The 17131-nt window shown below is 38.6% G+C and overlaps 1 long non-coding RNA gene across 1 annotated transcript in view; it reads left to right on the forward strand.

The window, feature by feature from the left end:
• The window catches only part of LOC134483003 (uncharacterized), a 33294-nt gene extending 23758 nt beyond the window's left edge, over positions 1-9536 (forward strand). The window contains exon 2 of the long non-coding RNA XR_010059790.1: positions 9276-9536. This is a non-coding gene — a long non-coding RNA (uncharacterized LOC134483003). The remainder of the gene's footprint in view (positions 1-9275) is intronic.
• The last annotated feature ends 7595 nt before the right edge of the window (positions 9537-17131 follow it).

Genomic DNA, 17131 nt, shown 5'->3' on the forward strand with positions numbered 1-17131 from the left:
AGGTTATATTTCAGAAGGGTATTACAGATGTAAAAATACATCTATTCTTTTCTGATTCTATGATAGCCAACATTGATTCATTACCTATCCTCCATTCATATTCTATATCCCCCTGCTTATCCTCTGTCTGTTATCCATCAATCTACCCATTTATCATCTACCAATTACTCCACATATCTATTTGTCCAGTCTTACATCTACCTATTTTCATTTCATCTATTAATTCATTTTTTTCTCCTACCCATATTTCTCTCCCTCCATCCATCTATGTATTTCATCAGTCAACTATTGTCTTCACATGTATCAATCTGTCAATGTCCATAATTTTTCTTCTATTACTAATCTATGTTCCACCTATCTAACATCTATCTACATATGTCCATCCATCATCTATCAATGATCTATCTATTCTGTTTTCTAATATCTATATATTCTTTTGCCATTTATTATTTATCAATTACTCTCTATCAATTTATCATCTATTTTATATCTGTCTCTAATCATTATCATCAATTTTTATCCATTTCTCCAATGCTCTGAGTTCTTTTCTCTGGCTCCCTTTTCTTCTCTTAATCTTCCTGGAATATAAGGTGTTTGTTTCTTAGATATGAATACTCCCATTTCACTCCATGCTTCATAACTACACAAAAATACAATTCACTCGTATACTAGAACTCACATCTGAAGGAAAATATATTAAATTACCTGCACTCTTTAACTACATTTCTACTTTTCTCACATCTTGTAAGAGATCTTAAATGAAGTGTTTTACATACTTTTCCATTTTACTTAAAAGTGAATGTGGAATTTTCTTCTACAACCCCTTCTTTCCTTGACTTCCCCTTGTTAAAGTAAAACACACCACTCCTTGCAGGATATCAGATTCAAACCCAATTTCTCTTTATGTCACTCTCTCCCTTTTCCTTGTCCACCATGTTGATTTAGCTTAGGGCCTCACAAATAAAAAGAAATGCTGTATGAGCGTGTATGTTCTTCTTTACTTCTTTGAATAACATTTATCATTTCTGTCTACGCATCTCTCCCCTGGTTTCCTTACTTTATCTACTTCTGGTCACTGCCCAGCGATGTTCACCTTACACATTGCCCCTGTATCCTCCTTGATATTGAAAATAATAGCATTGTTCTTTCTAACTCGGAAATATCACAGGCTCCAATAACTGAACTTTGACTCCCCATTAATATAATCTTCATTTAGTTAAGCTTAACTGTCGTTGATGTGCCACAAACCTTTCAAGACACTCACTACTCTTTGCCTCTCTCTTGTCATTCATTCTGCTTAGTATACTTGGTCACCTACTCTATGACGATCTAATTCTTATTCATTCTTCAGGACTCTGTACAACAGTCAATAGCTCTCAAAATCTCGTCCATCTACCAACTAGAAAAGAAGCTTTTTTTTTGTCAAAAAAGCCTTTTCAGCAGTTACAGGGACATATAACAATATATACATCCACTAGTAAACTCACTCTTTACATTTGTAGTGTTTCCCCCATAAATATTTTGAAGGTAAGTGTTAACTGTTAACTTGGAACAATCTAGAGTCATTTGTTAGAGAATGTCAATGAGGAATTGTCATACCCAGATTGGCCTGTGGTTGTACCTAAGGGGAACACATTATTGCTATGAATTGAGATATGAAAACAAGCTTATTGTAAAAGATACCATTCCTTAGGAAGGGGATTCTGTACTATATAAGAGTAGAGAAAATGAGAAGAGTCTTAATATGAATGCATCAAATCACTACTCTCTGTTTTTGACTGTAGGTTTTGTGTGACTGGCTGTTTACATTTTCTGATGCCTTGATTTTCTACCCTGAAGGATTATAACCTATGATAGTGAGTTGTATAAATCCTTTCTCCTATAAGTTGTTTGTTTATTTATTCAGGATTTCCATTGCATCAGCAGAAAATAAAAGTAATGTAAGTTTGTATGTAATTTTCTTCCAATTCAATGATACAATTTCAAATGCAGATCTATCTTTTGGTTGGAATTGTAAAGAGTAAACTCAAAAGCATGTTCTTATTTACACGTCCACCTTTAAGTTGTTCTAGTTTTACCAAAGATAGGCTCTTAGTGAGAAAATGCAGAGGCCCAACCACAGACAGCAACAGACATACTAGTGCTTGGGTTTGGGATTGGAATTGGTTTTGTTTTGTTTTTTTCTTTTCTGGGAGACTGGTTCCTAATTGCGTCCAGAGTCCAGAGGTGATACTGGTACCAGTAATGGTTAAAAGGAAAAATGCAAGAGAAGAATGAGAGAGGATACAGTTCGAAATAAGATTTTTCTTTTCTTGCTCTTCCTCAATCACAATATCATTCTATCATGAGCAAAAGACTCCCCATGGGCTCAGCTATTTTTCCTGGATAAACTCAACTGAGAAATAAACGGTGATAGGAAATGATGAGTTTGATATTAACCTCTCAACAAATAACAGCCACATTGGTGAATAAATTTTGTTATCTATTTTCACACTATTACTGGAACAGAGACAAGTAGGACCATGATACTCATATCAATTAATAAGCTACTCAAAGGACCTCTCTCAATATTTCATGTGGTCTTTTGATGCAATGATTCTCTACTACTAAATTTTGTGCTGAATAGATGCTTGGCTTGTCATTTTTCCTAGCTATTGGACACTGTTCGTCATCTTCATTGATTACATTTTTTTGTTTTGTTTCATTTTGTTTTGTTTACCTTTTGGACTCTGCCCTTCTCCAGTTAACTTTGCATCAGAGCCTGATGACCCATTTACCCTGTGACAGCACATCAAGAAATGTCTCCATAAATTACATTATATGATTGACTGTGTACAAAAGGACTGCCAAGTACCCCAGTAGCTATTTCTTGAAAAGAAAAATAAGATGAGGGGGTTGGGGATTTAGCTCAGTGGTAGAGCGCTTGCCTAGGAAGCGCAAGGCCCTGGGTTCGGTCCCCAGCTCCAAAAAAAAAAAAATGATTGTCTCAATAAGATGAAGTGAAACCTATGTATATCATAGATTAACTCAGACTATTGAATTATGGGAGAAGACAATGTCCCTCAGATGGCATGGCCTTGAACTAAGATATTTGATGTAATATTTCACTCATATGTCTTGACAGTCATTAAAAATATACATTTGTAAGACAGAATGGAAAAAGAAAAACAAGCATATAAGAAAAAGAGGAGAAAATATATATTAGAAAAGAAACACATTGACATGATGAGAAAAAAGTATACTGGCAATCCTTCATGCAATCTACATGAGTTCCTTAATCATTTACTTATCGTTCTATTAACAAAAATAATTTGAATTCTTTTTCTTGAGATACCTTGAACTGGGCTATATTTTAAATAGGGAGCATAAGAAACAAAGTCAAAGAAATTCTCCAATGTTCTTCTATGTACCATTGCAGAAAGTCCTGATTGTGCTTTAAAATATCACTTTTCCACCAGAAGACAGAAATCAGTTTCTAAATTGATAATTTATTTGCCTTTAAAGTTTGATAAAACATTCTTGTCGGAAAGACCTACAGCAATGGAAATTGGACAGTGGATGGGTTATTTCTTCAACCTCTATGAGAAAGGCAGCCTGGCACACAGCTGGAGGCCATGGCGCATTCAGTATTCATTTAATTTATCACAATTATTCCAACACCTGGACTGAGCGATCATGTAGTCACCCTTAGTATCCAGAGAAGAAAACAGCTTCTGCGGATTAGAAGGTTAGATACTGATATTAAGAGATATATGAGAACATAGATGAACATTCTTTTTTTTTTACTCAATTAAAATTATAAGGCAAGATTTTAAAAACAATGTGATAAAAAATAAAATAAAGGTTCTGTGCATAATTAATGCCGAGGAAGGAACATGTAATTGGGCATTGCTCCGACAAGTTTCATACTCTTTCCAAATAATTTCTCCTACAATGAACAATACCGACTGGTTGAATAGCTGCAGAATACACATCACTGACCCCTTTCTTAAAAGATAGGTAGCCATATATCAATGCAACAGCATGCACAGACTTACTTTGCCCATGTACAGCTCTTCCATTTCATCCCTCTTGTTCAATTAATCACTGGTCCTCAACCATGCCCCAAATATACCCCTCCCCCTTTTAAAGTCTCCATGGAATTTTTGGAAATTAATTTATTGTCATTAGTGGTTTCCCTGTCCTACTCTACACTTCTGTTACAGTAGAGTGACATTGCAATTAGCTACTTTATTCTATACTCTTAAATGCTCAAATTATAATAAGGACTGCTTACATAATATCTATTGATTTCTGCAAAAATAAAATAATTTCTGCAGGGAGCAGAGTATCCAAAGCATCATGAAAATGAAGTATAATTTTAAACTTTGCAATGTCTTCTATCATTCTACCATGTTTTTCTAATCATATCAATATGTACAGGTTTTAAGGTTCAACAATTGGTTGGAAGACAAAACAGGAGATGCGTGGACAACAGATATAGATAGGTTTGCTTTTATTGGAAAAGTACACAAATATATGTTAAGACACTGTTGAGAATCATCAGATGGGCTCATAGGTTTGATCTCTTTTCTTTCCTGTCATGTACAGCATGCGATTGACAGTCTGAAAAGAATATAGTGAAAGAGGAATTAATGTTGTACATTAAGTCATTGAAAGATACGAACAACGTACCACTGGTTGGGTTACTGTTTGGAAGATGGTGAGGATGGGAAAGGTGAAGATGATGATGCCAACAGTTGTCTTCCAGAAGATTAGGAGGCTGTTCAGCATCTGAGCAGCTGTGCTTTCCTATGTATCCTGCATCGGAGTTCACAGGTCCCTTTACTGGATGCCATGGCTAGATGAAGTCTCTGTATCTGTATTCAGTGATTCTATCTACCATTTTGCATTTCATCTTCTATATACTATTTGCATTTGTTGTAAGTTGACAAACCTTGTACAATCCCCATGTATCCCTAATGATAATGATACTGTTTCTTCTGCTTTTCCTTTCTTTAGCTATGACTTACTACTCAGAAAAAAAACAACAAAACAACAAAACAAAACAACTTCAGGGATTCTGCCATTTTTTACCTCTTCTATCTTCTGCCCTCAAAACTACATTTGAAGGCTGCTCTTCTTCCACTCATTCTCTAAGGAAAACCCCATTGATTGTCATTGTCGTCTTCTAGGACAGAGGCTGCCAGCAGGGCATTACTCTCCTCTGATTTCACGAAAGATCCATCTGATTCCTTGGTCCTTAGGACACACGTGTTGGAGTGCACAGCCTGAAAACCCCTCTCTTCATCTCTTATGCTTACTCCCTCACACATTCGCTCGCTCGCTCACTCTCACACTCACTTGCTCACTCACTCTCTCTTTATCCTACTCTGTCCCTCTCTTTGTTCTCACCCTCTGTCTTCTTTCTTGCCTCATTGTGCTCATCTTGAAACCTTAAGGAACTTACTTTTAGTTCTTAGTCTAGAATAGAGACCCTAATATTCTTCCTTTATGTTAACATGTATGTTGGTGTCATCCTTGTTCAGGTCTTGTTTATCCAGCCAGGTTATTGTTACTTTATGTTTGTAACCACTCTGTCATCTCAAGAAGATATTATATCACAGCGGACAGGTTATTCCTCTAGTTAAAATATTCTCATTTCTTTGTCTATTACTTTTAGTGCATGGGCTTGGCCAAAAATGTATCATTTGTGGCTGGGCATCAAAAGATCATTTGTTTTCTGATTTTAATGTGTTGCTTGCTGTGATAATATCTTCCTCTTTTTTTTTTTTTTTTTTTTTGAAAATAAGAGTTCCTTTGATAAGGGCTGAGAGCTAAATTTATCTTAGGAACAGGAAGAGAGGAAAAACAATCACACTCAGAGAAGATCTTCACCATTGTGGTTTGCCCTGGAGTTATCTGCATTTTGATGCTAATTCCACTGCCCCAAGGACAGCTGCCTAGTCTGTACTCAAAACTCAGATGACTTTACCAGAACCTTCTGTAATTTGTAAAATACAGGTGAGGGCAGGTACAGGATAGAAGGAGGCCTGTAATTGGACAGAAGGAAGGATGGGTGGGAGAAAAGTTTGAAGGAAGAGGAGGAGACTGAAGTGGAAAGGAGGAGAGACAGGAGGGACAGAGAGGGTAGTCACGGCAGAGAGAAAATGCAAGCTGATGTTAAGATTTCACTCTGTGTATTTACAGGTTGTTATAAATGTTCTTAAGAGATGGATGCGTACAGGGCTTTGTATATTTAGGTGGGCAATTATATCTTATCAATTGGGTCAAAGGTTATTGAGTTGTGTGCTCTTTTATGTTATAGTGTAGGAAAGTGAGTGGAGGCTGGAGACATTGGGCCACCATGGAATTGGGATGTGGGTTTCTGGCGTGGAAACCTGCCTTGGGAACTAGAGAGGTACAGAGATTGCTGCCAGGCTCAGACAGAGGCCTTCGGCAGTGTGATAGGGGATGGAGCAAAGAGAGTGAGAGGCTTTGCTGAGTGAGAATTAAGATATCTAGAAGCTATCTTGGGGCACTGCCGTGTAGACCTAGTGGGAGATAAAAGACAGCATTTTTATTTTTTATAACTTTACAACAACAATTCACTATTGGTTGTCCAATACCAAGTGGCCAGCCCTAAAATTATATACATATAAGTAAAATTATAGAGACTGAAAAATGTTTAAATATTAATTATATATACAGGATGTATTCATATATACTATATATTATATATGTATGAATACACATATTATATATGTATGAATACACACACACACACACATATATATATGTGTGTGTATATCTGTAAATAGTCAGGAAAGGAGGCCATGAACTTGAAAAGGAGGAGGGAGAGTGTACATGTAACGGAGAGAAGGAGGAAAGGAAAGAGGGAAAGGTGTAATTATATATTAATTTGAAAAAAACTGAAATATATATTAAAGATAAGAAAGAAAAGGAAGCAATGGGTACACATTGTTTTTCTCTCTGGAGCAACTGACACTCCAGATGGGGGAGAAATCTAATCCAGGGGAAAAGCAAAAGTCTACATGGCAAATCATTGAGTGTCAAATCACTTTGTCCCTATATAAGTACAACTGCCCCTCTTTTGTGGTATTTAGTGATTTTCTTCTAATAGCCTACAGTTATATTCTTTTGGACACATATGGAAAGATCTAACCTGAACTTGATATTTATTTATGTTTTGAAAATCTCAACTCTTCCACTTTTACTTTCTCAGATATCTTCACAGAAATGTAAATATTTACTCTCACGTGGACTTTTCTTTGTTTGTTTTGTACTTAGGTAAAGAGAAAACAAATAGGCAACAAGAAAAGCAAAACTGAAAAAGCCCATGATGGGGACTGGGGTTGGAGGCTCCTAACCACCATCAGATTGTCAGAGCTCTTTATAGTTATGATATTCCATCCTGCATGTTTGCAGTCAATGAAAAATCATAGTGCTGCTGTTATTTGCCCACAGAAACTTTTAGAAGAAATCCACAGAGTGAAAAAAAATGAGTATTGTATTCCTTCCATATTCTTCCTTGTGCTTTCTTTAACAATAAACACTGGAATAGACATTGCTTAGTTTTTTTGTTTGTTTGTTTGTTTTGTTTTGTTTTGTTTTGTTTTTTGTCATGGATACCATTAGTTAATGTTTCCATTGAGGCTAGAACACGGTCTGTCACAGCAGGTACTCTCTAAGTGTTGATTAACCAACAGCAACCAGGACAGGAAAATGTGTCAATGGTGGCCAAGATCCAAGAGGCATGCTAATTACCCAAGGGTATGAGTTAAAGCAAAAGCCAGAAGAATGTCTGAGTCTTTCAGGCATTATTAGTGTCCATTACCTTATCCTAATCGATGCAAAATTAGGGCAGCGACAGCTTGGAGAGCCGGCCTCACATCTCACCTTCACGTCCTTGATCTAGGAAGAGTTATGTTTTTGTAAAAGATTTTACAACTTGTTACATGTTTACTATTTCTTACTCTACTGACTTTCTAGTACCAGAATGTGATAGAAAGGCTTTCTTTAAATGAATATAACAAAAGCAACAAAAGTGTAAAAGAAACTCTAGAGATAGTAAACATAGTGTGAATTTCACAGACACGGTGTGACCTCCAGTTTGGAAGACATTCATAGAATACTGGCCAACCTTGTAGAGGGTAGAGGTATATTAGACTAATTGTAGAATAGCTCAAAGCTACATGTTCCAAACATATGAGTTTAACAAGGCCAAAATGAAACAGAGACTAATTATGATATCATTTCCCACCCTGATATCATCCATAGCACATATGTGATCTACAAAAATCTTTTTTAAGGTCTTATTTATATTCATTTTCCTGTCAATGAAAAGAAAAAAATCAAATGTGTTTGCTTGAATCACAAGGAAATGGTCTAGAGGACAAGAAATAAACAAGATGTAATAAGGAAGGCAAAGGATTGAAAGTTTGTTTATGTACTTAAAATTAAGACAGTCCATTGAAGGCACAAATGAACAAATGTACAAATGAATGAACAGATGAACAAATGAATGAATGAATGATTAGTAACTCAGTGAAAGTGTGTAAAAAGAGAGTGGTTTGCTCTTAGAAGGAAGATGAGATCACTGTGCTCAGAATTAAGGCTCTAAAAATAAACCAGTTAAAATAACTTGTAATTAAGGGAGATAGCAAATGAGTCACCAAATCATGAAACTTTGAGAGTTCCTTAGACTCATAAAGTAGAAGCCTTTACTTAGGGGTCCACTGTGTAGTAAGAAAATGTTATAAGAAAATAAATCAGTCTTAAACGGGTTCTACATGATGTGTTAAACTATAAAGACCTACAGTGCCTAGTGGTCTAACACTTGCTCACCGAACACTTGTTAGTCAAACATTCAAGTGGGGCATCCAGGGGAACATTTTTGTGGTAAACTGACTTAAAAGAGACAGGAACACTATGTGAGGCAGAACTTATTTTTGTTTGACCGGAATCCCGATAGGTGGGAGATTTAGGCAACAGATAAGGAAGTGGGAAAAAGAAAGGATCAGGAACCAAAACATCACACATGAAGGTAACGTACAGAGATGTCCTCAGTGTGGATATGAACCTGTGACCTAAAGAAAACCAGCTCTGACACCTCTTACTGCCATGGTTCTCCAACTTCCTAATTCGGCAACCCTTTACTACAGTTAGTTCCTCATGATAATGGTGACCCCCAAACAAAACTACGTTGTTGCTACTTCAAAACTAGTTTTGCTACTGTTAAGAGTTGTAATGGAAATATCTATGTTTTCTCATAGTGGCCCATCTGAAGGAAATGTTTGCCCTCTAGAGGCATTGCAGGTTGAGAAGATGCTTCATTAATCACTGAGGGAAAGCGAGAGGGAGATGAGACTCACAAGATTCAGGACAGCTCCAATAGAACAGCACAAATCCCTCCCTCCCCAGAGATTATATAAATTGACCTTGGACAGAAGTGGAGTTCTGGATGGTGTAGCTGCCTTTCCCTCACATGGTCCTGTATGTAACCCCAATAAACACATTACTTCACCTGGCTGGACTTGGTTGGAAACTTTTCTTTATCAATGCCCTTTTCATCTGGTGTGAATGGATGCTGCTTTAGAAATCACTGGGGAAAGGCACACAACTGCACAGAAGTTTGAAAGCACAAGTACTTGAAAATGGCTCGAAAGATTTATTCGAATGGGACCATCGAACAGAAAGTGGGGCAGGATGCTTGCAGAGACAGAAAACAATGGATGACGTTACCAAGAGAGCAATCTAGAGTAACGTGGCTTTAGAATTGAGGCCAAAATTCAGGGTTGCATGGCTCTTCGAGTTTCGATTGGTTTGTCACAGTGGCTAGAGATTAAATCTGCCTCACTCTAAAACCGTTTTTGTTATAACTACATTTGTCATTATGTGAGGTTTTTATAGGCTTCGGAGCTCTTATGAAAATCCAATCAACATAAAGATTTCATTGATATTAATAACATGTAAGTGTGCCCAGGCCCATCACAATGGAGTCTGTTCAGATATCATCATTGTCAGGAAAATAAAAATAGGAGCATGGTTACCGTTCTTCTGGAACTGCGAGTGGGTTCCTTCTCCCTCCCAAGGGCATTGTAAACCCCTTGCCATACCTAATCCCCAACAAACATTTTATATGTTATTGCCTTTGCAGGATTCTCTGTATCCTAAATCTGTGTACCACTGCTTTCTCTACTGGTGTAAACAATACCCTCCAAAATAAAATATGTTTTTTCAAATAAAAATTTTTCTGTGTATTTCACATCTTACAAAATGAATATTTTGTTTTTCTGCCCTGATCCAGAGATTTTTTTCATATATGTACCATTGAGCAATCCAGAGTCATGTTCTAACTACCTTAAGTACTTCAGTAAGATTTACTAAGGAGAAATGATGCCCATTCTCTCCTGGATTCTGGACAGTCCCTTTGGATTACAAGTCTGGCCAGTATGAAGAGAAAGTCCATGGTGATTTTAGGAGAAGCAAACTAAGCCTTGAACATGATAGAATCGTTTTTAAAGAACCAAACACTGCTCTGTGAGCAGAAAATACACACCCACAACTCCTCTGGGCCTAGGGTCTTTCTTTTGTAAGAAGAAAAGTACATTTCTTATTTAATATCTAATTAATTAATGACTCTTTTCCCATCTCTGAAGATGGTTACCTGATAAATCAATAAAGCTCATGGCACTTTTTCCTCAAAAAATCTCCATAGTTACACATATCCAGGGTTACATGTCACGGGATATACCCTTGAGGTCTGAATTTTATAGTAGATGGCGGAGCTTTGTCCTGTGAATTGACAGATACATTATGTATTACTTTGAACAGTGACATACGCTTTTCCAACATGAAACACTTCTCCTTCCCATTGTAGCCCCATGAAATGTTCAAAGGATCAAGGAATAGTCATGTCCTGTCCCATAATGGTGCTAGAATTCTTTTTTTAAGAAAGTGCTATGAAGAAAAACCTTTCTGTCAAAATTTGGTAATGCTTGCCTCTTGAATGATGTTCCTAAAGAAAGGTTAAGATTTGCACAGTTTTCAGGCAGTAATCCTGGACCTTTATTTTAGGTTTCCTCATGAACAATACTTGTCAATTGCTTTCTGTCTTCAGAGAACAGTGGTCTCATCTATGCGATCTTACCTAGGCTGCTTGGTGATGTGTAAAGCTTGTACCGGTTGACACTTTCTTTGTCTTGTCAGGAACCAGTACCGGACACGGTACATGAATATATTAATAGTTTATTTAATTTAACAGATGGACTACCGAATTAACTTGTAGAAATCTTATGAATTCTTCAGTTGTCAACCTGCTTCCAGTGTGACTAGAGACAGCAAGCACAATTCTAGGTGTCTAGTTTTCATTTAGGATGATAAAACAGGTCCTTGCTTCTGTATAATGAAATGAAACTTCTACATCTTAAAGGAAAATTCCACAAAATGTAGAGAGGAATTAGAAGATGGCCTACTCAGTAAGCGACAAGGAAATGTCTTTATTTCTGACCTATCATAATCAACATGAATATGATCTGTGGGGTCTCTTTGCCATACTTCATTTTTTAGTCACTAATGGTTTCTTCATGACTAGTTCACTATAATGATATTTGCTGGAAATATATTTAACTTCATTACTATCCCACTGATGATGAAATATCAACCACCACTGGAAGGAAGCCAGCTCTGCTACTTAAAAGAGACATTCCAAAAGCCCAGTTGTCCATCTGAACTACCCTAAACCCTTAAACCTGGCATTCTGTCTCCAGCCTTTCACTCCCCTGCAGGTCTGAGTTTATCTGTAGTGTCAAACACATGATTTGAACACTAAAAAGAATTGCTGAAAGGAACCACTGCTGGGTAATTTTTTCTTTTTTTGTAAAATTGTATTTAAAAATTTACAGATATTGTATGGATGAGTAAGCTACTGTGGGAATTACCATCACTTGGATTCTAGTTTACTACAGTTCTTCTTTAATGCCACATGGAGAAATTTAATTTGCCAGCATTGATTTAAGAAAGAAAAACAAACAAAAAGAAACCCTAGCCATCAAGTCAGTGATACTGTATCCTACGTCATGCCACTGAACCCAGTTCCGTGCACACCTCATTTTCTCACTATTATGATGAAATATATGACCTAGTAACTCAAATACAAGATGGGTATGTTGTTGAAAGTGATCAGATGCAGTCCTTCCCAGTGGAGGAGGCATGATGTCAGGAACAAGAGAAGTTGGTCACACTGAATCTGCTGTTGGAAGGTAGAGTGAGGTAGGCGCTCATGCTCAGCTTGCTGTCTCCCTGTTTCCCATTTTGTCTGGAACTCCAACCCGCATCCAAGGTGAGGCTCTCATTCAGGCAATACCCAGAAGTGAATAAACTAGATGACTCCAAATCTAGTCAACAATGGAGATCAACACTGACTTTGTAACTTTAACATTCACTTAGATAATCAGAAAGGTAACATGGAAATAACTGAGGGGAAATTTAATATAGAATGTCTTATGCTGGAGACGAGGAACGTGAGAACTAAAGTTGTTACCTGATTTACTAAAGTTCACAGGGTGATCTTGTAACTGAGATGATAAGGGCACAGACGCCATCTTCCATGGCATCCAGAGATTATAAGAATGCCAAAGTGACTCAAAGGCCTCCATGCCTGTCCTTGTTAAAATGTTTTCTGATGAACTGAGATGTCTTTAATGTGGTCTCTACAGCGCCTGTGTCTTCAGAATGTCGCCTTCTTCCTTCTTTTTCCTGTTCTACTTCTCTCTGCTCTGCAGTTCCTTCCCTATAGCTGGCGTTTCATACTCCGTGGAAAACCTCAAACCACTACGTGAGCATATTTCTTGTTCTCACCTCCTTACAGCAGACACATGACATAGACTTTAGTATAACATCATACTTTATAGCTCTTAACCTTTTTGATTGCAAATTTTTAACATCATGAGGACAAGAGGTCTGCTGGAATGAAATGATGCTGCTTCTAACAGGGTAGTTTTCTGGCTATAACAAGCAAAATCCTTATTCAACTACTAAGAGAGGGAAGTAGAATGTTGTGGTTACAGCCATAAGGCTGTGGTAGGCCACAGCCCACATAGGGAAGCAATATTGGAGACCACAAACTCCTCTCCAGAAGCTCAAACCCAGTTATCCTGTCTGAAACTTTGGTATTTTCAGCATTTGTAGAGATTGTTTCACTTTTGAAGATCCTACTCAGATTGATGGAGGGAGAGACCATGTTAGTCCCTGTCTTCTGGAGGGAGAGACCATGTTAGTCCCTGTCTTCTGCTGTAACCCTACAAACCATATAGCGTTTGTATTATTTTTCTCAGACCTGAAGACCGAACTCAGGGCCTTGCGCTTGCTAGGCAAGTGCTCTACCACTGAGCTAAATCCCCAACTCCGCGTTTGTATTTCTTGAATAAATTAATGAAAGCTTAACAAACCCAGAGTCTCATCAGCATGCCAGACTTGATTATGAGTCATGTGTTATTTAGATTTAAAGATTGTATTCCAAAAACTAAATCATTTTTCCTCCAAAATATTTCAAACATATTATGAGGGAAGCGTTATATATTTCTGATATTCCTTTATAAAATCTGGCCATTTTTCTAGTATCCTGGAATTTTGAATGACAAATAACTCTCACCTGTGAATATTCTCAGTCATCAATATTTCACAAGCATTCTGCAAGTAAGTGTAGCTGCATCCATGTAGATCACTTCTTACTGTGTCCTGACTCCACAATGATGACAATTCCTAGGAAGTCAGTGGGGACGCTGTCAGAGCAAATATGGCTTGTATAATGTTGTCCTCAACTCTGCATATAGGTTGTAGGAAGACTTCCTTAGGCTAGCTGTAGAATATGAAAGATTTTCTTATGTCCACCTTTCCGTTTCCTCTTCATCATTGCCTATTGAGGAAAGATCATAAATGATGATATATTTAACTTCATCTGTCCCATTCAATCAAACCGAGTTCTTCTCCAAATCCAGTCCTCCCAAGACAACAGAAAAGTATAACCTATGTAAAAAGGTAGATGAATAATTAACCTTAAGATGTACCATTTGCAAAGGAGAAAAGATTATACTTAATATAAAAATTATTACAATCTACTATGGACTGGAATCTTGTAGAGACCAGTTGAGGGTCTTAATTGTAAGTGGGTGGCTGCCTCCTTTGTGGCCCCTGAGCCAAACCATATCAATGACTAGCTGCCAGTAGCATTGACTGCATATCCTATAGACAATACCAGAGTCACATTATGTTCCCTGGTGCTTTCTGTAAAGCACATTTCCATTGGATTTCTTCTTTGTCTATTGCTTATTTTAAAAATTCCCTTTTACACTTTAATTAAGCTCCTTTTGCACTCTAAGGAGTTAAAGAGCTTTACTGGAGAATAATGAAAGAAAAGGGGAAAGGGGGGAATTATTCCTTTTGGGGAGAATTTTCTTTCTTTGTTTATTTTTGTCTTGCATGCTATTATCAGCTGTAGGTATATTCATACCTATATATGCATGGCCAAAAGAGAACAGGAAATAATGTTGCCTCGGACCTGACATAACTAATCAAAGGCCATTATCTCTGGGGATAAACCCACATAGATGAGTGAGAACAAATAGAGACAGAAAAACCACAAAAGGAAAGATGAAAAATATTCATCAAAATGAAACAAAGAAAGGAAGGGAAAAAGGGACAGGTGGGGGGAAGAGAGGATCAGGAGGGAAAGGATGGGGAGAGGTTAGTGTAGCTCTCCTGAGACGGCCCTCAGGGTAAGTTTTTAATAAGGGGATGAGTTTCAATATGATTTACTGCTAATCCCGCAGTGAGAGCAGGAGGCAGGGAAGGAACAAAGGTTTACAGTCCCTTTGGAGGTTTGTTTCATCTGCACATCAGCCCACAATTAATGGCCATTTAGCTGTTGTTCTCCTGCTGGACACTGGTGGATTGATTCAGTAAATAAAAGTGACAGAGAGATGTCCCATGGAGGCAGACAGTGGAAGCTCTGCACCTGTTATTTGTGAATCTCGCCTTGCCAGGTCATTGACCTTTAGAAGCTGGCGAAAATTAATAAGCGGAAGCACAAAGCAGGTTGCTGCTTTTAAAATGCAGAGGACCCAGGCAGCGGTTGTAGTTGTGTTGATTTTCTCAGCGACTAGTCGGAAGGCTCGCCAGGGTTCTCTACCCTCTGTCCTTCGTGCAGCGGCATCTACAGGAGGGAAGGCTACTGGTGTAGCACCTGTCAACCTGTCAGCCTATCTCCCCATGTGATGCTAAAAGCAGGAGAAGCGGAGATGTGGGAAGCTGGCAGTTGTGGAAAGCCACACATATTCTGCTAGTTCGGGGTTCGGTAGCCTGGTTCTTCCTGAGGCAATTGGGGAAGTTGCAGATGTGTGGGGAGCTGCCCAGCTAGGCTGGCCTGGTGCATCTGAGCAGTTGTGCTTGGCCTGGCCATCGGGCTAGCAAACAGCTGCAGTGAGTAAGCGATCATTTGCAAATAGTTAATGACAGACTTGTCCGCTGCGCTCACTGCCATCAGAGGGGAGTGAAATAAAAGGGAGGGAAGGCAGGCCGGGGTGGGGGACGTTTATAGCTATAGTTACTGCAACTGCTGTTGTCACTGTGGTGATTTCGAAAGTGATGAAGGTCAACTGAAGTTAACAAGGTTTGATTCTTTCTGGGCAAGTTGATGGCCGACTGGTTACATCCATGGTCATAGGCTGGTCACAGTGGAGGAGGAGGAAAGAAAGACCCATAAGGCCAACAAGAGTTTGTACTAGCACTAGCCTTGTGTACCAAACAAAACGCAAAACAAAATTTGTCCCTGGTTTTATAGCGTGATTTTGAAAAGCTCTCTCTGTCCCATCGTTTTTGTAATCTGGCATTCTGCTATTTATTTCTCAGTGAATAAGCAGTCATCCACGAGCATAATTAGCCTCTGTCTGCCGCACACAGAAGAGGAACAGTCTGCATTTGGTTAAGTGAGTTACTGAGCATTTAATGGTGCCGTGGTCCACGCTGAGTTGTTATTTGAGGGATTATGAAGGACACCTGTCCTAATGTGCCCTAAATAGAATTGCACCATTAGCAATGCGTCCAGCTGAGTTCAGACAGTTCAGTGGTAAAGAGTCTTCCTCTAAACAGCTAATTCTATGGGAACATAACTCACCCACCCGTTTTACTGTAGATCAGTGAACCCATCGCCCAGGTTTCTAGAGCCAGTTTCTGATATGAAGGGAATAAACATCTCCACTGCTCCCAGAGCTCTGCCCAGCTAAGTTTGTGGCACTTTTTGATTCATCTGCGCTCTTGTTTCAAACTTCTAACTGGTCTCAAGCTTCTGCCCATCTTTTGCCAGAAGTTCAAAGAACCTTTCAATCCAACTGTGCCAGAGCTTTAAGCACTCTGGCAGTTTCCTCAAGCACATCCTGGGAGATTAGCACGCTGGACTCTGGCCTGCAATTGGAACCTCCATCCACAGCTCTCTGTGCTGTTTCCTCTCTGCGGTGAAACACACGCCCTCTCTTACTTGACTTGCTGCCCCAGAGTTCTGACCTCACTCTTAGTGTTTGACTCCATCTGTCCCTACAGCTGACACTTTCTCAGTGATCACATCCTAGGACAAAGGTCACCTTCTGGAAAGAGAAGTAATCTTTGCTTGGAATAGGATTAACCATGCAATGATTATCAGGCACTCTAGTTCTCTGGATAGCCCCATATTTGCGGACTATTATCATGGGGTCTTTCCTGCACAGCTGACTTGTTCTCAGTCCTCAGATCCCAGGTCAAAGGTCACCTTCTTGAAGAAGAACCCCTGCAGCGACAATCAGACACTGTGACTAGTTCTCTGGATAGCCCCATATTTGCAGACTATTGCCATAATAAGTGGATCCTATAAGTGTACATATGTCTTAATGTATGAAAGGTTAACAAAATGGCTATGGGAACAAAGGAAAACACTTCTCCATCTGAGAAGAAGTGAGAGAGAATCCCGAACTAACTATGCTACAGTTGAAGTAAAAGAACTGGAAAAGCAGGGCCTTTCATAGGTCCATGTGGCTTTGTAAGAGAGCATGAGAGGTGAAGAGCATGGTGAACTAGCACTCGGCAGAGAACTAAGCACTCC

Source organism: Rattus norvegicus, chromosome 18 (assembly GCF_036323735.1).
Source record: "Rattus norvegicus strain BN/NHsdMcwi chromosome 18, GRCr8, whole genome shotgun sequence".
NCBI lineage: Eukaryota > Metazoa > Chordata > Mammalia > Rodentia > Muridae > Rattus > Rattus norvegicus.